The sequence below is a fragment of the Chiloscyllium punctatum genome, chromosome 16 (genome assembly GCF_047496795.1).
Source record: "Chiloscyllium punctatum isolate Juve2018m chromosome 16, sChiPun1.3, whole genome shotgun sequence".
Taxonomy (NCBI): domain Eukaryota; kingdom Metazoa; phylum Chordata; class Chondrichthyes; order Orectolobiformes; family Hemiscylliidae; genus Chiloscyllium; species Chiloscyllium punctatum.
In genome coordinates, this window is record NC_092754.1 from 77557962 (window position 1) to 77583485 (window position 25524).

Sequence of the window (25524 nt, forward strand, 5' to 3'; positions counted from 1 at the left end):
GGGTCAGTCTGTTGTTCCCTGGGTGTGTTACATTGACAGAGTGGGGTCAGTCTGCTCTTCCCTGGGTGTGTTACATTGACAGAGTGGGGTCAGTCTGCTCTTCCCTGGGTGTGTTACATTGACAGTTTGGGGTCAGTCTGCTCTTCCCTGGGTGTGTTACATTGACAGAGTGGGGTCAATCTGCTCTTCCCTGGGTGGGTAACATTGACAGAGTGGGGTCAGTCTGCTCTTCCCTGGGTGTGTTTCATTGACAGAGTGGAGTCAGTCTGTTCTTCCCTGGGTGTGTTTCATTGACAGAGTGAGGTCAGTCTGCTCTTCCCAGGGCGTGTCACATTGACAGAGTGGGGTCAATCTGCTCTTCCCTGGGTGGGTAACATTGACAGAGTGTGGTCAGTCTGCTCTTCCCGGGGCGTGTCACATTGACAGAGTGGGGCCAGTCTGCTCTTTTATGGGTGTGTTACATTAACAGAGTGAGGTTAGTCTGCTCTTCCCAGGGCTTGTCACATTGTCAAAGTGGGGTCAGTCTGCTCTTTTATGGGTGGGTTACATTGACAGAGGGGGGTCAGTCTGCTCTTCCCTGGGTGTGTAACATTGGCAGAGTGAGGTCAGTCTGCTCTTCCCTGGGTTTGTTACATTTACAGAGTGTGGTCAGTCTACTCTTCCCTGGGTGTGTTACATTGACAGAGTGGGGTAAGACTGCAGTTGACTGTGTGAGTAATTTTGCAGAAGCGGTCATTCTGCTCTTCTCTGGGTGGGTTACATTGACAGAGTGAGGTCAGTCTGCTCTTCCCTGGGTTTGTTAAATTGACAGAGTGGGGACAGTCTGCTCTTCCCTGGGTGTGTTACAGTGACAGGGTGGGTTCAGTCTGCTCCTCCCTGGGTGTGTTACATTGACAGAGTTGGTTCAGTCTGCTTTTCCCTGGGTGTGTTACATTGACAGAGTGGGGTAAGACTGCAGTTGACTGTGTGAGTAATTTTGCAGAAGCGGTCATTCTGCTCTTATCTGGTTGGGTTACATTGACAGAGTGAGGTCAGTCTGCTCTTACCTGGGTGTGTTACATTGACAGATTGGGGTCAGTCTGCTCTTCCCTGGGTGTGTTACATTGACAGAGTGAGTTCAGTCTTCTCTTCCCTGGGTGTGTTACATTGACAGAGTGGGGTCAGTCTGCTCTTCCCTGGGTGTGTTACATTGACAGAGTGAGTTCAGTCTGCTCTTCCCTGGGTGTGTTACATTGACAGATTGGGGTCAGTCTGCTCTTCCCTGGGTGTGTTACATTGACAGAGTGGGGGTCAGTCTGCTTTTCCCAGGGTGTGTTACATTGACAGAGTGTGGTCAGTCTGCTCTTCCCAGGGCGTGTCACATTGACAGAGTGGGGTCAGTCTGCTCTTTTATGGGTGGGTTACATTGACAGAATGAATTCAGTCTGCTCTTCCCTGCGTGTGTTGCATTGACAGAGTGGGGTCAGTCTGCTCTTCCCTGGGTGTGTTACATTGACAGAGTGGGGTCAGTCTGTTCTCCCATTGTGTGTTACATTGACAGAGTGGGGTCAGTCAGCTCTTCCCTGGGTGTGTTACAATGACAGAGGGGGGTCAATGTGCACTTCACTGGGTGGGTTACATTGACAGAGTGGGGTAAGTCTGCAGTTCACTGTGTGAGTAACTTTGCAGAAGAGGTCATTCTGCTCTTCTCTGGGTGTGTTACATTGACAGAGTGAGGTCAGTCTGCTCTTCCCTGGGTTTGTTACATTGACAGAGTTTGGTCAGTCTGCTCTTCCCTGGGTGTGTTACATTGACAGAGTTGGGTCAGTGTGCTCTTCCCAGGGCGTGTCACATTGACAGAGTGGGGACAGTCTGCTCTTTTATGGGTGGGTTACATTGACAGAGTGGGGTCAGTCTGCTCTTCGCTGGGTGTGTTACATTGACAGAGTGGGGTCAGTCTGATCTTCCCTGGTTGTGTTACATTGACAGAGTGAGTTCAGTCTGCTCTTCCCTGGGTGTGTTACATTGACAGAGTGGGGTCAGTCTCCTCTTCCCTGGGAGGGTTACATTGACAGAGTGGGGTCAGTCTTCCCTTCGCTGGGTGTGTTACATTGACAGATTGGGGTCAGTCTGCTCTTCCCCAAGTTTGTTACATTGACACAGAGGGGTCAGTCTGTTGTTCCCTGGGTGTGTTACATTGACAGAGTGGGGTCAGTCTGCTCTTCCCTGGGTGTGTTACATTGACAGAGTGGGGTCAGTCTGCTCTTCCCTGGGTGTGTTACATTGACAGAGTGGGGTCAGTCTGCTCTTCCCTGGGTGTGTTACATTGACAGAGTGGGGTCAATCTGCTCTTCCCTGGGTGGGTAACATTGACAGAGTGGGGTCAGTCTGCTCTTCCCTGGGTGTGTTCCATTGACAGAGTGGAGTCAGTCTGTTCTTCCCTGGGTGTGTTTCATTGACAGAGTGAGGGCAGTCTGCACTTCGACGGGGCGTGTCACATTGACAGAGTGGGGTCAATCTGCTCTTCCCTGGGTGGGTAACATTGACAGAGTGTGGTCAGTCTGCCCTTCCCAGGGGGTGTCACATTGACAGAGTGGGGCCAGTCTGCTCTTTTATGGGTGGGTTACATTGACAGAGTGGGGTAAGTCTGCTATTCCCTGGGTGTGTTACATTGACAGAGTGGGGTCAGTCTGCTCTTCCCTGGGTGTGTTACATTGACTGAGTGGGGTCAGTCTGTTCTTCCCTGGGTGTATTACATTGACAGAGTGGGGTCACTCTGTTCTTCCCTGGGTGTGTTACATTGACAGAGTGGGTTCAGTCTGCTCTTCCCTGGGTGTGTTACATTGACAGAGTGGGGTCAGTCTGTTCTCCCAGGGTTTGTTACATTGACAGAGTGGGGGTCAGTCTGCTCTTCCCTTGCTGTGTTACAATGACAGAGTATGGTCAGTGTGCACTTCCCTGTGAGTGTTTCATTGACAGAGTGGGGGTCAGTCTGCTCTTCCCAGGCTGTGTTACATTGACAGAGTGTGGTCAGTCTGATCTTCCCAGGGCGTGTCACATTGACTGAGTGGGGTCAGTCTGCTCTTTTATGGGTGGGTTACATTGACAGAATGAATTCAGTCTGCTCTTCCCTGCGTGTGTTACATTGACAGAGTGGGGTCAGTCTGCTCTTCCCTGGGTGTGTTACATTGACAGAGTGAGTTCAGTCTGCTCTTCCCTGGGTGTGTTACATTGACAGAGTGGGGCCAGTCTGTTCTTCCCTGGGTGTGTTACATTGACAGAGTGAGGTCAGTCTGCTCTTCCCTGGGTTTGTTACATTGACAGAGTGGCGTCAGTCTTCTTTTCCCTGGGTGTGTTACATAGACAGATTGGGGTCAGTCTGCTCTTCCCTGAGTGTGTTACATTGACAGGGTGGGGAAATTCTGTTCTTCCTTGGGTGTGTTAAATTGACAGTGTTGGGTCAGTCTGCTCTTCCCTGGGTGTGTTACATTGACAGATTGGCGTCAGTCTGCTCTCCCCTGGGTGTGTTACATTGGCAGAGTGGGGTCAGTCTGCTCTTCCCTGGGTGTGTTAAATTGACAGAGTGGGGTCAGTCTGTTCTTCCCTTGGTGTGTTACATTGACAGAGTGGTATCTGTCTGCTCTTCCCTGGGTGTGTTACATTGACAGAGTGGGGTCAATGTGCACTTCACTGGGTGGGTTACATTGACAGAGTGGGGTAAGTCTGCAGTTCACTGTGTGAGTAACTTTGCAGAAGAGGTCATTCTGCTCTTCTCTGGGTGTGTTACATTGACAGAGTGAGGTCAGTCTGCTCTTCCCTGAGTGTGTTACATTGACAGAGTTGGGTCAGTGTGCTCTTCCCTGAGTGTGTCACATTGACAGAGTGGGGACAGTCGGCTCTTTTATGGGTGGGTTACATTGACAGAGTGGGGTCAGTCTGCTCTTCCCTGGGTGTGTTACATTGACAGAGTGGGGTCTGTCTGATCTTCCCTGGTTGTGTTACATTGACAGAGTGAGTTCAGTCTGCTCTTCCCTGGGTGTGTTACATTGACAGAGTGGGGTCAGTCTCCTCTTCCCTGGGAGGGTTACATTGACAGAGTGGGGTCAGTCTTCTCTTCCCTGGGTGTGTTACATTGACAGATTGGGGTCAGTCTGCTCTTCCCCAAGTTTGTTACATTGACACAGTGGGGTCAGTCTGTTGTTCCCTGGGTGTGTTACATTGACAGAGTGGGGTCAGTCTGCTCTTCCCTGGGTGTGTTACATTGACAGAGTGGGGTCAGTCTGCTCTTCCCTGGGTGTGTTACATTGACAGTTTGGGGTCAGTCTGCTCTTCCCTGGGTGTGTTACATTGACAGAGTGGGGTCAATCTGCTCTTCCCTGGGTGGGTAACATTGACAGAGTGGGGTCAGTCTGCTCTTCCCTGGGTGTGTTTCATTGACAGAGTGGAGTCAGTCTGTTCTTCCTGGGTGTGTTTCATTGACAGAGTGAGGTCAGTCTGCTCTTCCCAGGGCGTGTCACATTGACAGAGTGGGGTCAATCTGCTCTTCCCTGGGTGGGTAACATTGACAGAGTGTGGTCAGTCTGCTCTTCCCGGGGCGTGTCACATTGACAGAGTGGGGCCAGTCTGCTCTTTTATGGGTGTGTTACATTGACAGAGTGAGGTTAGTCTGCTCTTCCCAGGGTGTGTCACATTGTCAAAGTGGGGTCAGTCTGCTCTTTTATGGGTGGGTTACATTGACAGAGGGGGGTCAGTCTGCTCTTCCCTGGGTGTGTAACATTGGCAGAGTGAGGTCAGTCTGCTCTTCCCTGGGTTTGTTACATTTACAGAGTGTGGTCAGTCTACTCTTCCCTGGGTGTGTTACATTGACAGAGTGGGGTAAGACTGCAGTTGACTGTGTGAGTAATTTTGCAGAAGCGGTCATTCTGCTCTTCTCTGGGTGGGTTACATTGACAGAGTGAGGTCAGTCTGCTCTTCCCTGGGTTTGTTAAATTGACAGAGTGGGGACAGTCTGCTCTTCCCTGGGTGTGTTACAGTGACAGGGTGGGTTCAGTCTGCTCCTCCCTGGGTGTGTTACATTGACAGAGTGGTGTCAGTCTGCTTTTCCCTGGGTGTGTTACATTGACAGAGTGGGGTAAGACTGCAGTTGACTGTGTGAGTAATTTTGCAGAAGCGGTCATTCTGCTCTTATCTGGTTGGGTTACATTGACAGAGTGAGGTCAGTCTGCTCTTCCCTGGGTGTGTTACAGTGACAGATTGGGGTCAGTCTGCTCTTCCCTGGGTGTGTGACATTGACAGAGTGAGGTCAGTCTGCTCTTCCCTGGGTGTGTTACATTGACAGAGTGAGGTCAGTCTGCTCTTACCTGGGTGTGTTACATTGACAGATTGGGGTCAGTCTGCTCTTCCCTGGGTGTGTTACATTGACAGAGTGCATTCAGTCTTCTCTTCCCTGGGTGTGTTACATTGACAGAGTGGGGTCAGTCTGCTCTTCCCTGGGTGTGTTACATTGACAGAGTGAGTTCAGTCTGCTCTTCCCTGGGTGTGTTACATTGACAGATTGGGGTCAGTCTGCTCTTCCCTGAGTGTGTTACATTGACAGAGTGGGGTCAGTCTGTTCTTCCTTGGGTGTGTTAAATTAACTGTGTTGGGTCAGTCTGCTCTTCCCTGGGTGTGTTACATTGACAGAGTGGCGTCAGTCTGTTCTTCCCTGGGAGTTTTACAGTGACAGGGTGGTGTCAGTCTGCTCTCCCCTGGGTGTGTTACATTGACAGAGTGGGGTCAGTCTGCTCTTCCCTGGGTGTGTTACATTGACAGAGTGGGGTCAATCTGCTCTTCCCTGGGTGTGTTACATTGACAGAGTGGGGTCAGTCTGCTCTTCCCTGGGTGTGTTACATTGACAGAGTGAGGTCAGTCTGCTCTTCCCTGGGTGTGTTACATTGACAGATTGGGGTCAGTCTGCTCTTCCCGGAGTGTGTTACATTGACAGAGTGGGGTCAGTCTGCTCTTCCCTGGGTGTGTTAAATTGACAGAGTGGGGTCAGTCTGTTCTTCCCTTGGTGTGTTACATTGACAGAGTGGTATCTGTCTGCTCTTCCCTGGGTGTGTTACATTGACAGAGTGGGGTCAGTCTGTTCTCCCATTGTGTGTTACATTGACAGAGTGGGTTCAGTCTGCTCTTCCCTGGGTGTGTTACAATGACAGAGTGGGGTCAATGTGCACTTCACTGGTTGGGTTACATTGACAGAGTGGGGAAGTCTGCAGTTCACTGTGTGAGTAACTTTGCAGAAGAGGTCATTCTGCTCTTCTCTGGGTGGGTTACATTGACAGAGTGAGGTCAGTCTGCTCTTCCATGGGTTTGTTACATTGACAGAGTTTGGTCAGTCTGCTCTTCCCTGGGTTTGTTACATTGACAGATTGGGGTCATTCTTCTCTTTCCTGGGTGTGTTACATTGACAGATTTGGGTCAGTCTGCTCTTCCCTGAGTGTGTTACATTGACAGAGTGGCGTCAGTCTGTTCTTCCCTGCGAGTGTTACAGTGACAGGGTGGTGTCAGTCTGCTCTCCCCTGGGTGTGTTACATTGACAGAGTGGGGGTCAGTCTGCTTTTCCCAGGGTGTGTTACATTGACAGAGTGTGGTCAGTCTGCTCTTCCCAGGGCGTGTCACATTGACAGAGTGGGGTCAGTCTGCTCTTTTATGGGTGGGTTACATTGGCAGAATGAATTCAGTCTGCTCTTCCCTGCGTGTGTTGCATTGACAGAGTGGGGTCAGTCTGCTCTTCCCTGGGTGTGTTACATTGACAGAGTGGGGTCAGTCTGTTCTCCCATTGTGTGTTACATTGACAGAGTGTCGTCAGTCTGCTCTTCCCTGGGTGTGTTACATTGACAGAGTTTGGTCAGTCTGCTCTTCCCTGGGTGTGTTACATTGACAGAGTTGGGTCAGTGTGCTCATCCCAGGGCGTGTCACATTGACAGAGTGGGGACAGTCTGCTCTTTTATGGGTGGGTTACATTGACAGAGTGGGGTCAGTCTGCTCTTCGCTGGGTGTGTTACATTGACAGAGTGGGGTCAGTCTGATCTTCCCTGGTTGTGTTACATTGACAGAGTGAGTTCAGTCTGCTCTTCCCTGGGTGTGTTACATTGACAGAGTGGGGTCAGTCTCCTCTTCCCTGGGAGGGTTACATTGACAGAGTGGGGTCAGTCTTCTCTTCGCTGGGTGTGTTACATTGACAGATTGGTGTCAGTCTGCTCTTCCCCAAGTTTGTTACATTGACACAGTGGAGTCAGTCTGTTGTTCCCTGGGTGTGTTACATTGACAGAGTGGGGTCAGTCTGCTCTTCCCTGGGTGTGTAACATTGACAGAGTGGGGTCAGTCTGCTCTTCCCTGGGTGTGTTACATTGACAGAGTGGGGTCAGTCTGCTCTTCCCTGGGTGTGTTACATTGACAGAGTGGGGTCAGTCTGCTCTTCCCTGGGTGTGTTACATTGACAGAGTGGGGTCAATCTGCTCTTCCCTGGGTGGGTAACATTGACAGAGTGGGGTCAGTCTGCTCTTCCCTGGGTGTGTTTCATTGACAGAGTGGGGTCAGTTTGCTCTTCCCTGGGTGTGTTACATTGACAGAGTGGTGTCAGTCTGCTCTTCCCTGGGTGTGTTACATTGACAGAGTGGGGTCAGTCTGCCCTTCCCTAGGTGTGATACATTGACAGAGTGGGGTCAGACTGCTATTCCCTGGGTGTGTTACATTGACAGAGTGAGGTCAGTCTGCTCTTCCCAGGGCGTGTCACATTGACAGAGTGGGGTCAATCTGCTCTTCCCTGGGTGGGTAACATTGACAGAGTGTGGTCAGTCTGCTCTTCCCTGGGTGTGTTACATTGACAGAGTGGGGCGAGTCTGCTCTTTTATGGGTGGGTTACATTGACAGAGTGGGGTAAGTCTGCTATTCCCTGGGTGTGTTACATTGACAGAGTGGGGTCCGTCTGCTCTTCCCTGGGTGTGTTACATTGACTGAGTGGGGTCAGTCTGTTCTTCCCTGGGTGTATTACATTGACAGAGTGGGGTCAGTCTGTTCTTCCCTGGGTGTGTTACATTGACAGAGTGGGTTCAGTCAGCTCTTCCCTGGGTGTGTTACATTGACAGAGTGGGGTCAGTCTGTTCTCCCAGGGTTTGTTACATTGACAGAGTGGGGGTCAGTCTGCTCTTCCCTTGCTGTGTTACAATGACAGAGTATGGTCAGTGTGCACTTCCCTGTGTGTGTTACATTGACAGAGTGGGGGTCAGTCTGCTCTTCCCAGGGTGTGTTACATTGACAGTGTGGTCAGTCTGCTCTTCCCAGGGCGTGTCACATTGACAGAGTGGGGTCAGTCTGCTCTTTTATGGGTGGGTTACATTGACAGAATGAATTCAGTCTGCTCTTCCCTGCGTGTGTTACATTGACAGAGTGGGGTCAGTCTGCTCTTCCCTGAGTGTGTTACATTGACAGAATGAGTTCAGTCTGCTCTTCCCTGGGTGTGTTACATTGACAGAGTGGGGCCAGTCTGTTCTTCCCTGGGTGTGTTACATTGACAGAGTGAGGTCAGTCTGCTCTTCCCTGGGTTTGTTACATTGACAGAGTGGCGTCAGTCTTCTTTTCCCTGGGTGTGTTACATTGACAGATTGGGGTCAGTCTGCTCTTCCCTGAGTGTGTTACATTGACAGGGTGGGGAAATTCTGTTCTTCCTTGGGTGTGTTACATTGAAAGAGTGGGGTCAGTCTGTTCTTCCTTGGGTGTGTTAAATTGACAGAGTGGGGTCAGTCTGTTCTTCCCTTGGTGTGTTAAATTGACAGAGTGGGGTCAGTCTGCTCTTCCCTGGGTGTGTTACAATGACAGAGTGGGGTCAGAGTGCACATCACTGGGTGGGTTACATTGACAGAGTGGGGTAAGTCTGCAGTTCACTGTGTGAGTAATTTTTCAGAAGAGGACATTCTGCTCTTCTCTGGGTGGGTTACATTGACAGAGTGAGGTCAGTCTGCTCTTCCCTGGGTTTGTTACATTGACAGAGTTTGGTCAGTCTGCTCTTCCCTGGGTGTGTTACATTGACAGAGTTGGATCAGTGTGCTCTTCCAGGGCGTGTCACATTGACAGAGAGGGGTCAGTCTGCTATTCCCTGGGTGTGTTACATTGACAGAGTGAGGTTAGTCTGCTCTTCCCAGGGCGTGTCACATTGACAGAGTGGGGTCAGTCTGCTCTTTTATGGGTGGGTTACATTGACAGAGTGGGGTCAGTCTGCTCTTCCCTGGGTGTGTTACATTGGCAGAGTGAGGTCAGTCTGCTCTTCCCTGGGTTTGTTACATTGACATCGTGGGGTCAGTCTGTACTTCTCTGGGTGTGTTACATTGACAGAGTGGTATCTGTCTGCTCTTCCCTGGGTGTGTTACATTGACACAGTGGGGTCAGTCTGCACTTCCCTGGGTGTGTTACATTGACAGAGTGAGGTCAGTCTGCTCTTCCCTGGGTTTGTTACATTTACAGAGTGTGGTCAGTCTACTCTTCCCTGGTTGTGTTACATTGACAGAGTGGGGTAAGACTGCAGTTGACTGTGTGAGTAATTTTGCAGAAGCGGTCATTCTGCTCTTCTCTGGGTGGGTTACATTCACAGAGTGAGGTCAGTCTGCTTCCCTGGGTTTGTTAAATTGACAGAGTGGGGACAGTCTGCTCTTCCCTGGGTGTGTTACAGTGACAGGGTGGGTTCAGTCTGCTCCTCCCTGGGTGTGTTACATTGACAGAGTTGGGTCAGTTTGCTTTTCCCTGGGTGTGTTACATTGACAGAGTTGGGTAAGACTGCAGTTGACTGTGTGAGTAATTTTGCAGAAGCGGTCATTCTGCTCTTCTCTGGGTGGGTTACATTGACAGAGTGAGGTCAGTCTGCTCTTCCCTGGGTGTGTTACAGTGATAGGGTGGGTTCAGTCTGCTCCTCCCTGGTTGTGTTACATTGACAGAGTGAGTTCAGTCTGCTCTTCCCTGGGTGTGTTACATTGACAGATTGGGGTCAGTCTGCTCTTCCCTGGGTGTGTTACATTGACAGAGTGAGGTCAGTCTGCTCTTCCCTGGGTTTGTTACATTGACAGATTGGGGTCAGTCTTCTCTTCCCTGGGTGTGTTACATTGACAGATTGGGGTCAGTCTGCTCTTCCCGGAGTGTGTTACATTGACAGAGTGGGGTCAGTCTGTTCTTCCTTGGGTGTGTTAAATTGACAGTGTTGGGTCAGTCTGCTCTTCCCTGAGTGTGTTACATTGACAGAGTGGCGTCAGTCTGTTCTTCCCTGGGAGTTTTACAGTGACAGGATGGTGTCAGTCTGCTCTCCCCTGGGTGTGTTAAATTGACAGTGTTTTGTCAGGCTGCTCTTCCCTGGGTGTGTTACATTGACAGAGTGGGGTCAGTCTGTTCTTCCTTGGGTGTTTTAAATTGACAGTGTTGGGTCAGTCTGCTCTTCCCTGGGTGTGTTACATTGACAGAGTGGCGTCAGTCTGTTCTTCCCTGGGAGTGTTACAGTGACAGGGTGGTGTCAGTCTGCTCTCCCCTGGGTATGTTACATTGACAGAGTGGGGTCAGTCTGCTCTTCCCTGGGTGTGTTAAATTGACAGAGTGGGGTCAGTCTATTCTTCCCTTGGTGTGTTACATTGACAGAGTGGTATCTGTCTGCTCTTCCCTGGGTGTGTTACATTGACAGAGTGGGGTCAGTCTGTTCTCCCATTGTGTGTTACATTGACAGAGTGCGGTCAGTCTGCTCTTCCCTGGGTGTGTTACAATGACAGAGTGGGGACAGTCTGTTCTCCCAGGGTTTGTTACATTGACAGAGTGGGGGTCAGTCTGCTCTTCCCTTGCTGTGTTACAATGACAGAGTGGGGTCAGTGTGCACTTCCCTGTGTGTGTTACATTCACAGAGTGGGGGTCAGTCTGCTCTTCCCAGGGTGTGTTACATTGACAGAGTGTGGTCAGTCTGCTCTTCCCAGGGCGTGTCACATTGACAGAGTGGGGTCAGTCTGCTCTTTTATGGGTGGGTTACATTGACAGAATGAATTCAGTCTGCTCTTCCCTGCGTGTGTTACATTGACAGAGTGGGGTCAGTCTGCTCTTCCCTGGGTGTGTTACATTGACAGAGTGAGTTCAGTCTGCTCTTCCCTGGGTTTGTTACATTGACAGAGTGGGGTCAGTCTTCTCTTCCCTGGGTGTGTTACATTGACAGATTGGGGTCAGTCTGCTCTTCCCTGAGTGTGTTACATTGACAGAGTGGGGTCAGTCTGTTCTTCCTTGGGTGTGTTAAATTGACAGTGTTGGGTCAGTCTGCTCTTCCCTGGGTGTGTTAAATTGACAGAGTGGGGTCAGTCTGTTCTTCCCTTGGTGTGTTACTTTGACAGAGTGGTATCTGTCTGCTCTTCCCTGGGTGTGTTACATTGACAGAGTGGTTTCAGTCTGTTCTCCCATTGTGTGTTACATTGACAGAGTGGGGTCAGTCTGCTCTTCCCTGGGTGTGTTACAATGACAGAGTGGGCTCAGTGTGCACATCACTGGGTCGGTTACATTGACAGAGTGGGGTAAGTCTGCAGTTCACTGTGTGAGTAATTTTTCAGAAGAGGACATTCTGCTCTTCTCTGGGTGGGTTACATTGACAGAGTTTGGTCAGTCTGCTCTTCCCTGGGTGTGCTACATTGACAGAGTTGGGTCAGTCTGTTCTCCCAGGGTTTGTTACATTGACAGAGTGGGGGTCAGTCTGCTCTTCCCTTGCTGTGTTACAATGACAGAGTATGGTCAGTGTGCACTTCCCTGTGTGTGTTACATTGACAGAGTGGGGGTCAGTCTGCTCTTCCCAGGGTGTGTTACATTGACAGTGTGGTCAGTCTGCTCTTCCCAGGGCGTGTCACATTGACAGAGTGGGGTCAGTCTGCTCTTTTATGGGTGGGTTACATTGACAGAATGAATTCAGTCTGCTCTTCCCTGCGTGTGTTACATTGACAGAGTGGGGTCAGTCTGCTCTTCCCTGAGTGTGTTACATTGACAGAATGAGTTCAGTCTGCTCTTCCCTGGGTGTGTTACATTGACAGAGTGGGGCCAGTCTGTTCTTCCCTGGGTGTGTTACATTGACAGAGTGAGGTCAGTCTGCTCTTCCCTGGGTTTGTTACATTGACAGAGTGGCGTCAGTCTTCTTTTCCCTGGGTGTGTTACATTGACAGATTGGGGTCAGTCTGCTCTTCCCTGAGTGTGTTACATTGACAGGGTGGGGAAATTCTGTTCTTCCTTGGGTGTGTTACATTGAAAGAGTGGGGTCAGTCTGTTCTTCCTTGGGTGTGTTAAATTGACAGAGTGGGGTCAGTCTGTTCTTCCCTTGGTGTGTTAAATTGACAGAGTGGGGTCAGTCTGCTCTTCCCTGGGTGTGTTACAATGACAGAGTGGGGTCAGAGTGCACATCACTGGGTGGGTTACATTGACAGAGTGGGGTAAGTCTGCAGTTCACTGTGTGAGTAATTTTTCAGAAGAGGACATTCTGCTCTTCTCTGGGTGGGTTACATTGACAGAGTGAGGTCAGTCTGCTCTTCCCTGGGTTTGTTACATTCACAGAGTTTGGTCAGTCTGCTCTTCCCTGGGTGTGTTACATTGACAGAGTTGGATCAGTGTGCTCTTCCAGGGCGTGTCACATTGACAGAGAGGGGTCAGTCTGCTATTCCCTGGGTGTGTTACATTGACAGAGTGAGGTTAGTCTGCTCTTCCCAGGGCGTGTCACATTGACAGAGTGGGGTCAGTCTGCTCTTTTATGGGTGGGTTACATTGACAGAGTGGGGTCAGTCTGCTCTTCCCTGGGTGTGTTACATTGGCAGAGTGAGGTCAGTCTGCTCTTCCCTGGGTTTGTTACATTGACATCGTGGGGTCAGTCTGTACTTCTCTGGGTGTGTTACATTGACAGAGTGGTATCTGTCTGCTCTTCCCTGGGTGTGTTACATTGACACAGTGGGGTCAGTCTGCACTTCCCTGGGTGTGTTACATTGACAGAGTGAGGTCAGTCTGCTCTTCCCTGGGTTTGTTACATTTACAGAGTGTGGTCAGTCTACTCTTCCCTGGTTGTGTTACATTGACAGAGTGGGGTAAGACTGCAGTTGACTGTGTGAGTAATTTTGCAGAAGCGGTCATTCTGCTCTTCTCTGGGTGGGTTACATTCACAGAGTGAGGTCAGTCTGCTTCCCTGGGTTTGTTAAATTGACAGAGTGGGGACAGTCTGCTCTTCCCTGGGTGTGTTACAGTGACAGGGTGGGTTCAGTCTGCTCCTCCCTGGGTGTGTTACATTGACAGAGTTGGGTCAGTTTGCTTTTCCCTGGGTGTGTTACATTGACAGAGTTGGGTAAGACTGCAGTTGACTGTGTGAGTAATTTTGCAGAAGCGGTCATTCTGCTCTTCTCTGGGTGGGTTACATTGACAGAGTGAGGTCAGTCTGCTCTTCCCTGGGTGTGTTACAGTGATAGGGTGGGTTCAGTCTGCTCCTCCCTGGTTGTGTTACATTGACAGAGTGAATTCAGTCTGCTCTTCCCTGGGTGTGTTACATTGACAGAGTGAGGTCAGTCTGCTCTTCCCTGGGTGTGTTACATTGACAGAGTGAGGTCAGTCTGCTCTTCCCTGGGTTTGTTACATTGACAGATTGGGGTCAGTCTTCTCTTCCCTGGGTGTGTTACATTGACAGATTGGGGTCAGTCTGCTCTTCCCGGAGTGTGTTACATTGACAGAGTGGGGTCAGTCTGTTCTTCCTTGGGTGTGTTAAATTGACAGTGTTGGGTCAGTCTGCTCTTCCCTGAGTGTGTTACATTGACAGAGTGGCGTCAGTCTGTTCTTCCCTGGGAGTTTTACAGTGACAGGATGGTGTCAGTCTGCTCTCCCCTGGGTGTGTTAAATTGACAGTGTTTTGTCAGGCTGCTCTTCCCTGGGTGTGTTACATTGACAGAGTGGGGTCAGTCTGTTCTTCCTTGGGTGTTTTAAATTGACAGTGTTGGGTCAGTCTGCTCTTCCCTGGGTGTGTTACATTGACAGAGTGGCGTCAGTCTGTTCTTCCCTGGGAGTGTTACAGTGACAGGGTGGTGTCAGTCTGCTCTCCCCTGGGTATGTTACATTGACAGAGTGGGGTCAGTCTGCTCTTCCCTGGGTGTGTTAAATTGACAGAGTGGGGTCAGTCTATTCTTCCCTTGGTGTGTTACATTGACAGAGTGGTATCTGTCTGCTCTTCCCTGGGTGTGTTACATTGACAGAGTGGGGTCAGTCTGTTCTCCCATTGTGTGTTACATTGACAGAGTGCGGTCAGTCTGCTCTTCCCTGGGTGTGTTACAATGACAGAGTGGGGACAGTCTGTTCTCCCAGGGTTTGTTACATTGACAGAGTGGGGGTCAGTCTGCTCTTCCCTTGCTGTGTTACAATGACAGAGTGGGGTCAGTGTGCACTTCCCTGTGTGTGTTACATTCACAGAGTGGGGGTCAGTCTGCTCTTCCCAGGGTGTGTTACATTGACAGAGTGTGGTCAGTCTGCTCTTCCCAGGGCGTGTCACATTGACAGAGTGGGGTCAGTCTGCTCTTTTATGGGTGGGTTACATTGACAGAATGAATTCAGTCTGCTCTTCCCTGCGTGTGTTACATTGACAGAGTGGGGTCAGTCTGCTCTTCCCTGGGTGTGTTACATTGACAGAGTGAGTTCAGTCTGCTCTTCCCTGGGTTTGTTACATTGACAGAGTGGGGTCAGTCTTCTCTTCCCTGGGTGTGTTACATTGACAGATTGGGGTCAGTCTGCTCTTCCCTGAGTGTGTTACATTGACAGAGTGGGGTCAGTCTGTTCTACCTTGGGTGTGTTAAATTGACAGTGTTGGGTCAGTCTGCTCTTCCCTGGGTGTGTTAAATTGACAGAGTGGGGTCAGTCTGTTCTTCCCTTGGTGTGTTACTTTGACAGAGTGGTATCTGTCTGCTCTTCCCTGGGTGTGTTACATTGACAGAGTGGTTTCAGTCTGTTCTCCCATTGTGTGTTACATTGACAGAGTGGGGTCAGTCTGCTCTTCCCTGGGTGTGTTACAATGACAGAGTGGGCTCAGTGTGCACATCACTGGGTCGGTTACATTGACAGAGTGGGGTAAGTCTGCAGTTCACTGTGTGAGTAATTTTTCAGAAGAGGACATTCTGCTCTTCTCTGGGTGGGTTACATTGACAGAGTTTGGTCAGTCTGCTCTTCCCTGGGTGTGCTACATTGACAGAGTTGGGTCAGTGTGCTCTTCCAGGGCGTGACACATTGACAGAGTGGGGTCAGTCTGCTCTTCCCTGGGTGTGTTACATTGACAGAGTGAGGTTAGTCTGCTCTTCCCAGGGCGTGTCACATTGACAGAGTGGGGTCAGTCTGCTCTTTTATGGGTGGGTTACATTGACAGAGTGGGGTCAGTCTGCTCTTCCCTGGGTGTGTTACATTGGCAGAGTGAGGTCAGTCTGTACTTCCCTGGGTGTGTTACTTTGACTGAGTGGGGTCAGTCTGCTCTTCCCTGGGTGTGTTACATTGACAGAGTGGGTTCAGTCTGCACTTCCCTGGGTGTGTTACATTGACAGAGTGTGGTCAGTCTACTCTTCCCTGGGTGTGTTACATTGACAGAGTGGGGTAAGACTGCAGTTGACTGTGTGAGTAATTTTGCAGACGCGGTCATTCTGCTCTTCTCTGGGTGGGTTACACTGACAGAGTTAGGTCAGTCTGCTCTTCCCTGGGTTTGTTAAATTGACAGAGTGGGGACAGTCTGCTCATCCCTGGTTGTGTTACATTGACAGTGTGAGTTCAGTCTGCTCATCCCTGGTTGTGTTACATTGACAGAGTGCGGTCAGTCTGCTCTTCCCTGGGTTTGTTACATTGACAGAGTGGGGTCAGTCTTCTCTTCCCTGGGTGTGTTACATTGACAGATTGGGGTCAGTCTGCTCTTCCCTGAGTGTGTTACATTGACAGAATGGGGTCAGTCTGTTCTTCCTTGGGTGTGTTAAATTGACAGTGTTGGGTCAGTCTGCTCTTCCCTGGGTGTGTTACATTGACAGAGTGGCGTCAGTCTGTTCTTCCCTGGGAGTTTTACAGTGACAGGGTGGTGTCAGTCTGCTCTCCCCTGGGTGTGTTAAATTGACAGAGTGGGGTCAGTCTGCTCTTCCCTGGGTGTATTACATTGACAGAGTGGGGTCAGTCTGCTCTTCCCAGGGCGTGTCACATTGACAGAGTGGGGTCAGTCTGCTCTTTATGGGTGGGTTACATTGACAAAGTGGGGTCAGTCTGCTCTTCCCTGGGTGTGTTACATTGACAGAGTGGCGTCAGTCTGTTCTTCCCTGGGAGTGTTACAGTGACAGGGTGGTGTCAGTCTGCTCTCCCCTGGGTATGTTATATTGACAGAGTGGGGTCAGTCTGCTCTTCCCTGGGTGTGTTAAATTGACAGAGTGGGGTCAGTCTGTTCTTCCCTTGGTGTGTTACATTGACAGAGTGGTATCTGTCTGCTCTTCCCTGGGTGTGTTACATTGACAGAGTGGGGTCAGTCTGTTCTCCCATTGTGTGTTACATTGACAGAATGCGGTCAGTCTGCTCTTCCCTGGGTGTGTTACAATGACAGAGTGGGGTCAGTGTGCACATCACTGGGTGGGTTACATTGACAGAGTGGGGTAAGTCTGCAGTTCACTGTGTGAGTAATTTTGCAGAAGGGGACATTCTGCTCTTCTCTGGGTGGGTTACATTGACAGAGTGAGGTCAGACTGCTCTTCCCTGGGTTTGTTACATTGACAGAGTTTGGTAAGTCTGCTCTTCCCTGTGTGTGTTACATTGACATAGTTGGGTCAGTGTGCTCTTCCAGGGCGTGTCACATTGACAGAGTGAGGTCAGTCTGCTCTTCCCTGGGTTTGTTACATTGACAGATTGGGGTCAGTCTTCTATTTCCTGAGTGTGTTACATTGACAGAGTGGGGTCAGTCTGTTCTTCCTTGGGTGTGTTAAATTGACAGTGTTGGGTCAGTCTGCTCTTCCCTGGGTGTGTTACATTGACAGAGTGGCGTCAGTCTGTTCTTCCCTGGGAGTGTTACAGTGACAGGGTGGTGTCAGTCTGCTCTCCCCTGGGTATGTTATATTGACAGAGTGGGGTCAGTCTGCTCTTCCCTGGGTGTGTTAAATTGACAGAGTGGGGTCAGTCTGTTCTTCCCTTGGTGTGTTACATTGACAGAGTGGTATCTGTCTGCTCTTCCCTGGGTGTGTTACATTGACAGAGTGGGGTCAGTCTGTTCTCCCATTGTGTGTTACATTGACAGAATGCGGTCAGTCTGCTCTTCCCTGGGTGTGTTACAATGACAGAGTGGGGTCAGTGTGCACATCACTGGGTGGGTTACATTGACAGAGTGGGGTAAGTCTGCAGTTCACTGTGTGAGTAATTTTGCAGAAGAGGACATTCTGCTCTTCTCTGGGTGTGTTACATTGACAGAGTGAGGTCAGACTGCTCTTCCCTGGGTTTGTTACATTGACAGAGTTTGGTCAGTCTGCTCTTCCCTGTGTGTGTTACATTGACATAGTTGGGTCAGTGTTCTCTTCCAGGGCGTGTCACATTGACAGAGTGGGGTCAGTCTGCTCTTTTATGGGTGTGTTACATTGACAGAGTGAGGTTAGTCTGCTCTTCCCAGGGCGTGTCACATTGACAGAGTGGGGTCAGTCTGCTCTTTATGGGTGGGTTACATTGACAGAGTGGGGTCAGTCTGCTCTTCCCTGGGTGTGTAACATTGGCAGAGTGAGGTCAGTCTGCTCTTCCCTGGGTTTGTTACTTTGACACAGTGAAGTCAGTCTGCTCTTCCCTGGGTGTGTTACATTGAGAGATTGGGGTTAGTCTGCTCTTCCCCAAGTTTGTTACATTGACAGAGTGGGGTCAGTCTGCACTTCCCTGGGTGTGTTACATTGACAGAGTGAGGTCAGCCTGCTCTTCCCTGGGTTTGTTACATTGACAGAGTGGGGTAAGACTGCAGTTGACTGTGTGAGTAATTTTGCAGAAGCGGTCATTCTGCTCTTCTCTGGGTGGGTTACATTGACAGAGTGAGGTCAGTCTGCTCTTCCCTGGGTGTGTTACAGTGACAGGGTGGGTTCAGTCTGCTCCTCCCTGGTTGTGTTACATTGACTGAGTGAGTTCAGTCTGCTCTTCCCTGGGTGTGTTACATTGACAGAGTGGTGTCAGTCTGCTCTTCCCTGGGTGTGATACATTGACAGAGTGAGGTCAGTCTGCTCTTCCCTGGGTGTGTTACATTGACAGAGTGGGGTCAGTCTGCTCTTCCCTGGGTGTGTTACATTGACAGAGTGAGGTCAGCCTGCTCTTCCCTGGGTTTGTTACATTAAACAGATTGGGGTCAGTCTTCTATTTCCTGAGTGTGTTACATTGACAGAGTGGGGTCAGTCTGTTCTTCCTTGGGTGTGTTAAATTGACAGTGTTGGGTCAGTCTGCTCTTCCCTGGGTGTGTTACATTGACAGAGTGGCGTCAGTCTGTTCTTCCCTGGGAGTTTCACAGTGACAGTGTGGTGTCAGTCTGCTCTCCCCTGGGTGTGTTACATTGACAGAGTGGGGTCTGTCTGCTCTTCCCTGGGTGTGTTAAATTGACAGAGTGGGGTCAGTCTGTTCTTCCCTTGGTGTGTTACATTGACAGAGTGGTATCTGTCTGCTCTTCCCTGGGTGTGTTACATTGACAGAGTGGGGTCAGTCTGTTCTTCCCTGGGTGTGTTACATTGACAGAGTGGGGTCAGTCTGTTCTCCCATTGTGTGTTACATTGACAGAGTGGGGTCAGTCTGCTCTTCCCTGGGTGTGTTACAATGACAGAGTGGGGTCAATGTGCACTTCACTGGATGGGTTACATTGACAGAGTAGGGAAGTCTGCAGTTCACTGTGAGTAACTTTGCAGAAGAGGACATTCTGCTCTTCTCTGGGTGGGTTACATTGACAGAGTGAGGTCAGTCTGCTCTTCCCTGGGTGTGTTACATTGACAGAGTTTGGTCAGTCTGCTCTTCCCTGGGTGTGTTACATTGACAGAGTTGGGTCAGTGTGCTCATTCCAGGGCGTGTCACATTGACAGAGTGGGGACAGTCTGCTCTTTTATGGGTGGGTTACATTGACAGAGTGGGGTCAGTCTGCTCTTCGCTGGGTGTGTTACATTGACAGAGTGGGGTCAGTCTGATCTTCCCTGGTTGTGTTACATTGACAGAGTGAGTTCAGTCTGCTCTTCCCTGGGTGTGTTACATTGACAGAGTGGGGTCAGTCTCCTCTTCCCTGGGAGGGTTACATTGACAGAGTGGGGTCAGTCTTCTCTTCGCTGGGTGTGTTACATTGACAGATTGGTGTCAGTCTGCTCTTCCCCAAGTTTGTTACATTGACACAGTGGGGTCAGTCTGTTGTTCCCTGGGTGTGTTACATTGACAGAGTGGGGTCAGTCTGCTCTTCCCTGGGTGTGTAACATTGACAGAGTGGGTCAGTCTGCTCTTCCCTGGGTGTGTTACATTGACAGAGTGGGGTCAGTCTGCTCTTCCCTGGGTGTGTTACATTGACAGAGTGGGGTCAGTCTGCTCTTACCTGGGTGTGTTACATTGACAGAGTGGGGTCAATCTGCTCTTCCCTGGGTGGGTAACATTGACAGAGTGGGGTCAGTCTGCTCTTCCCTGGGTGTGTTTCATTGACAGAGTGGGGTCAGTTTGCTCTTCCCTGGGTGTGTTACATTGACAGAGTGGTGTCAGTCTGCTCTTCCCTGGGTGTGTTACATTGACAGAGTGGGGTCAGTCTGCCCTTCCCTAGGTGTGATACATTGACAGAGTGGGGTCAGACTGCTATTCCCTGGGTGTGTTACATTGACAGAGTGAGGTCAGTCTGCTCTTCCCAGGGCGTGTCACATTGACAGAGTGGGGTCAATCTGCTCTTCCCTGGGTGGGTAACATTGACAGAGTGTGGTCAGTCTGCTCTTCCCAGGGGGTGTCACATTGACAGAGTGGGGCGAGTCTGCTCTTTTATGGGTGGGTTACATTGACAGAGTGGGGTAAGTCTGCTATTCCCTGGGTGTGTTACATTGACAGAGTGGGGTCCGTCTGCTCTTCCCTGGGTGTGTTACATTGACTGAGTGGGGTCAGTCTGTTCTTCCCTGGGTGTATTACATTGACAGAGTGGGGTCAGTCTGTTCTTCCCTGGGTGTGTTACATTGACAGAGTGGGTTCAGTCAGCTCTTCCCTGGGTGTGTTACATTGACAGAGTGGGGTCAGTCTGTTCTCCCAGGGTTTGTTACATTGACAGAGTGGGGGTCAGTCTGCTCTTCCCTTGCTGTGTTACAATGACAGAGTATGGTCAGTGTGCACTTCCCTGTGTGTGTTACATTGACAGAGTGGGGGTCAGTCTGCTCTTCCCAGGGTGTGTTACATTGACAGTGTGGTCAGTCTGCTCTTCCCAGGGCGTGTCACATTGACAGAGTGGGGTCAGTCTGCTCTTTTATGGGTGGGTTACATTGACAGAATGAATTCAGTCTGCTCTTCCCTGCGTGTGTTACATTGACAGAGTGGGGTCAGTCTGCTCTTCCCTGAGTGTGTTACATTGACAGAATGAGTTCAGTCTGCTCTTCCCTGGGTGTGTTACATTGACAGAGTGGGGCCAGTCTGTTCTTCCCTGGGTGTGTTACATTGACAGAGTGAGGTCAGTCTGCTCTTCCCTGGGTTTGTTACATTGACAGAGTGGCGTCAGTCTTCTTTTCCCTGGGTGTGTTACATTGACAGATTGGGGTCAGTCTGCTCTTCCCTGAGTGTGTTACATTGACAGGGTGGGGAAATTCTGTTCTTCCTTGGGTGTGTTACATTGAAAGAGTGGGGTCAGTCTGTTCTTCCTTGGGTGTGTTAAATTGACAGAGTGGGGTCAGTCTGTTCTTCCCTTGGTGTGTTAAATTGACAGAGTGGGGTCAGTCTGCTCTTCCCTGGGTGTGTTACAATGACAGAGTGGGGTCAGAGTGCACATCACTGGGTGGGTTACATTGACAGAGTGGGGTAAGTCTGCAGTTCACTGTGTGAGTAATTTTTCAGAAGAGGACATTCTGCTCTTCTCTGGGTGGGTTACATTGACAGAGTGAGGTCAGTCTGCTCTTCCCTGGGTTTGTTACATTGACAGAGTTTGGTCAGTCTGCTCTTCCCTGGGTGTGTTACATTGACAGAGTTGGATCAGTGTGCTCTTCCAGGGCGTGTCACATTGACAGAGAGGGGTCAGTCTGCTATTCCCTGGGTGTGTTACATTGACAGAGTGAGGTTAGTCTGCTCTTCCCAGGGCGTGTCACATTGACAGAGTGGGGTCAGTCTGCTCTTTTATGGGTGGGTTACATTGACAGAGTGGGGTCAGTCTGCTCTTCCCTGGGTGTGTTACATTGGCAGAGTGAGGTCAGTCTGCTCTTCCCTGGGTTTGTTACATTGACATAGTGGGGTCAGTCTGTACTTCTCTGGGTGTGTTACATTGACAGAGTGGTATCTGTCTGCTCTTCCCTGGGTGTGTTACATTGACACAGTGGGGTCAGTCTGCACTTCCCTGGGTGTGTTACATTGACAGAGTGAGGTCAGTCTGCTCTTCCCTGGGTTTGTTACATTTACAGAGTGTGGTCAGTCTACTCTTCCCTGGTTGTGTTACATTGACAGAGTGGGGTAAGACTGCAGTTGACTGTGTGAGTAATTTTGCAGAAGCGGTCATTCTGCTCTTCTCTGGGTGGGTTACATTCACAGAGTGAGGTCAGTCTGCTTCCCTGGGTTTGTTAAATTGACAGAGTGGGGACAGTCTGCTCTTCCCTGGGTGTGTTACAGTGACAGGGTGGGTTCAGTCTGCTCCTCCCTGGGTGTGTTACATTGACAGAGTTGGGTCAATTTGCTTTTCCCTGGGTGTGTTACATTGACAGAGTTGGGTAAGACTGCAGTTGACTGTGTGAGTAATTTTGCAGAAGCGGTCATTCTGCTCTTCTCTGGGTGGGTTACATTGACAGAGTGAGGTCAGTCTGCTCTTCCCTGGGTGTGTTACAGTGATAGGGTGGGTTCAGTCTGCTCCTCCCTGGTTGTGTTACATTGACAGAGTGAGTTCAGTCTGCTCTTCCCTGGGTGTGTTACATTGACAGATTGGGGTCAGTCTGCTCTTCCCTGGGTGTGTTACATTGACAGAGTGAGGTCAGTCTGCTCTTCCCTGGGTTTGTTACATTGACAGATTGGGGTCAGTCTTCTCTTCCCTGGGTGTGTTACATTGACAGATTGGGGTCAGTCTGCTCTTCCCGGAGTGTGTTACATTGACAGAGTGGGGTCAGTCTGTTCTTCCTTGGGTGTGTTAAATTGACAGTGTTGGGTCAGTCTGCTCTTCCCTGAGTGTGTTACATTGACAGAGTGGCGTCAGTCTGTTCTTCCCTGGGAGTTTTACAGTGACAGGATGGTGTCAGTCTGCTCTCCCCTGGGTGTGTTAAATTGACAGTGTTTTGTCAGGCTGCTCTTCCCTGGGTGTGTTACATTGACAGAGTGGGGTCAGTCTGTTCTTCCTTGGGTGTTTTAAATTGACAGTGTTGGGTCAGTCTGCTCTTCCCTGGGTGTGTTACATTGACAGAGTGGCGTCAGTCTGTTCTTCCCTGGGAGTGTTACAGTGACAGGGTGGTGTCAGTCTGCTCTCCCCTGGGTATGTTACATTGACAGAGTGGGGTCAGTCTGCTCTTCCCTGGGTGTGTTAAATTGACAGAGTGGGGTCAGTCTATTCTTCCCTTGGTGTGTTACATTGACAGAGTGGTATCTGTCTGCTCTTCCCTGGGTGTGTTACATTGACAGAGTGGGGTCAGTCTGTTCTCCCATTGTGTGTTACATTGACAGAGTGCGGTCAGTCTGCTCTTCCCTGGGTGTGTTACAATGACAGAGTGGGGACAGTCTGTTCTCCCAGGGTTTGTTACATTGACAGAGTGGGGGTCAGTCTGCTCTTCCCTTGCTGTGTTACAATGACAGAGTGGGGTCAGTGTGCACTTCCCTGTGTGTGTTACATTCACAGAGTGGGGGTCAGTCTGCTCTTCCCAGGGTGTGTTACATTGACAGAGTGTGGTCAGTCTGCTCTTCCCAGGGCGTGTCACATTGACAGAGTGGGGTCAGTCTGCTCTTTTATGGGTGGGTTACATTGACAGAATGAATTCAGTCTGCTCTTCCCTGCGTGTGTTACATTGACAGAGTGGGGTCAGTCTGCTCTTCCCTGGGTGTGTTACATTGACAGAGTGAGTTCAGTCTGCTCTTCCCTGGGTTTGTTACATTGACAGAGTGGGGTCAGTCTTCTCTTCCCTGGGTGTGTTACATTGACAGATTGGGGTCAGTCTGCTCTTCCCTGAGTGTGTTACATTGACAGAGTGGGGTCAGTCTGTTCTTCCTTGGGTGTGTTAAATTGACAGTGTTGGGTCAGTCTGCTCTTCCCTGGGTGTGTTAAATTGACAGAGTGGGGTCAGTCTGTTCTTCCCTTGGTGTGTTACTTTGACAGAGTGGTATCTGTCTGCTCTTCCCTGGGTGTGTTACATTGACAGAGTGGTTTCAGTCTGTTCTCCCATTGTGTGTTACATTGACAGAGTGGGGTCAGTCTGCTCTTCCCTGGGTGTGTTACAATGACAGAGTGGGCTCAGTGTGCACATCACTGGGTCGGTTACATTGACAGAGTGGGGTAAGTCTGCAGTTCACTGTGTGAGTAATTTTTCAGAAGAGGACATTCTGCTCTTCTCTGGGTGGGTTACATTGACAGAGTTTGGTCAGTCTGCTCTTCCCTGGGTGTGCTACATTGACAGAGTTGGGTCAGTGTGCTCTTCCAGGGCGTGTCACATTGACAGAGTGGGGTCAGTCTGCTCTTCCCTGGGTGTGTTACATTGACAGAGTGAGGTTAGTCTGCTCTTCCCAGGGCGTGTCACATTGACAGAGTGGGGTCAGTCTGCTCTTTTATGGGTGGGTTACATTGACAGAGTGGGGTCAGTCTGCTCTTCCCTGGGTGTGTTACATTGGCAGAGTGAGGTCAGTCTGCTCTTCCCTGGGTTTGTTACATTGACATAGTGGGGTCAGTCTGTACTTCCCTGGGTGTGTTACTTTGACTGAGTGGGGTCAGTCTGCTCTTCCCTGGGTGTGTTACATTGACAGAGTGGGTTCAGTCTGCACTTCCCTGGGTGTGTTACATTGACAGAGTGTGGTCAGTCTACTCTTCCCTGGGTGTGTTACATTGACAGAGTGGGGTAAGACTGCAGTTGACTGTGTGAGTAATTTTGCAGACGCGGTCATTCTGCTCTTCTCTGGGTGGGTTACACTGACAGAGTTAGGTCAGTCTGCTCTTCCCTGGGTTTGTTAAATTGACAGAGTGGGGACAGTCTGCTCATCCCTGGTTGTGTTACATTGACAGTGTGAGTTCAGTCTGCTCTTCCCTGCGTGTGTTACATTGACAGAGTGGGGTCAGTCTGCTCTTCCCTGGGTGTGTTACATTGACAGAGTGAGGTCAGTCTGCTCTTCCCTGGGTTTGTTACATTGACAGATTGGGGTCAGTCTTCTCTTCCCTGGGTGTGTTACATTGACAGATTGGGGTCAGTCTGCTCTTCCCTGAGTGTGTTACATTGACAGAATGGGGTCAGTCTGTTCTTCCTTGGGTGTGTTAAATTGACAGTGTTGGGTCAGTCTGCTCTTCCCTGGGTGTGTTACATTGACAGAGTGGCGTCAGTCTGTTCTTCCCTGGGAGTTTTACAGTGACAGGGTGGTGTCAGTCTGCTCTCCCCTGGGTGTGTTAAATTGACAGAGTGGGGTCAGTCTGCTCTTCCCTGGGTGTGTTACATTGACAGAGTGGGGTCAGTCTGCTCTTCGCTGAGTGTGTTACATTGACAGAGTGGGGTCAGTCTGTTGTTCCTTGGGTGTGTTAAATTGACAGTGTTGGGTCAGTCTGCTCTTCCCTGGGTGTGTTACATTGACAGAGTGGCGTCAGTCTGTTCTTCCCTGGGAGTGTTACAGTGACAGGGTGGTGTCAGTCTGCTCTCCCCTGGGTATGTTATATTGACAGAGTGGGGTCAGTCTGCTCTTCCCTGGGTGTGTTAAATTGACAGAGTGGGGTCAGTCTGTTCTTCCCTTGGTGTGTTACATTGACAGTGTGGTATCTGTCTGCTCTTCCCTGGGTGTGTTACATTGACAGAGTGGGGTCAGTCTGTTCTCCCATTGTGTGTTACATTGACAGAGTGCGGTCAGTCTGCTCTTCCCTGGGTGTGTTACAATGACAGAGTGGGGTCAGTGTGCACATCACTGGGTGGGTTACATTGACAGAGTGGGGTAAGTCTGCAGTTCACTGTGTGAGTAATTTTGCAGAAGAGGACATTCTGCTCTTCTCTGGGTGGGTTACATTGACAGAGTGAGGTCAGACTGCTCTTCCCTGGGTTTGTTACATTGACAGAGTTTGGTCAGTCTGCTCTTCCCTGTGTGTGTTACATTGACATAGTTGGGTCAGTGTGCTCTTCCCAGGGCGTGTCACATTGACAGAGTGGGGTCAGTCTGCTCTTTTAT